Here is a 400-nt window from a genome sequence, read left to right on the forward strand (position 1 = left end):
GGGGTGGGTGCCCTCGCTCCCCTCCGCTTACCGTGTGCGGGGCGTAGAGCTCTGCCGCGGGTACGGCACGTAAATAAGTGTTGGGCAACCACGCGTGGGCCGTGGTGAAATAGCAGCCGAGGGAGAGGGGGTGCCTGCCTGCGCGGTGGGGGGGTTCCTGCTGCACGGGGAAGTCGGTCTCGCTCGTTGTGAGCGGTGTGACTTTAAAGTGAGTGGATTTTGTGTGTTTGTAGAATGTACTCTGCTGAGAGCAAAATAATCTCTGTGATGTGCGGAGGTGTCAGCTTGAAACACCCTTGTATTGTAGAATCGTAGCATGGTTAGAATTGGAAGGGACCTTAAAGGTCATCTAGTCCCAACCCCCCTGCCATGGGCAGGGGCACCTCCCACCAGACCAGGT

Source organism: Charadrius vociferus, unplaced genomic scaffold (assembly GCF_000708025.1).
Source record: "Charadrius vociferus isolate BGI_N301 unplaced genomic scaffold, ASM70802v2 scaffold505, whole genome shotgun sequence".
Classification (NCBI taxonomy): Eukaryota; Metazoa; Chordata; class Aves; order Charadriiformes; family Charadriidae; genus Charadrius; species Charadrius vociferus.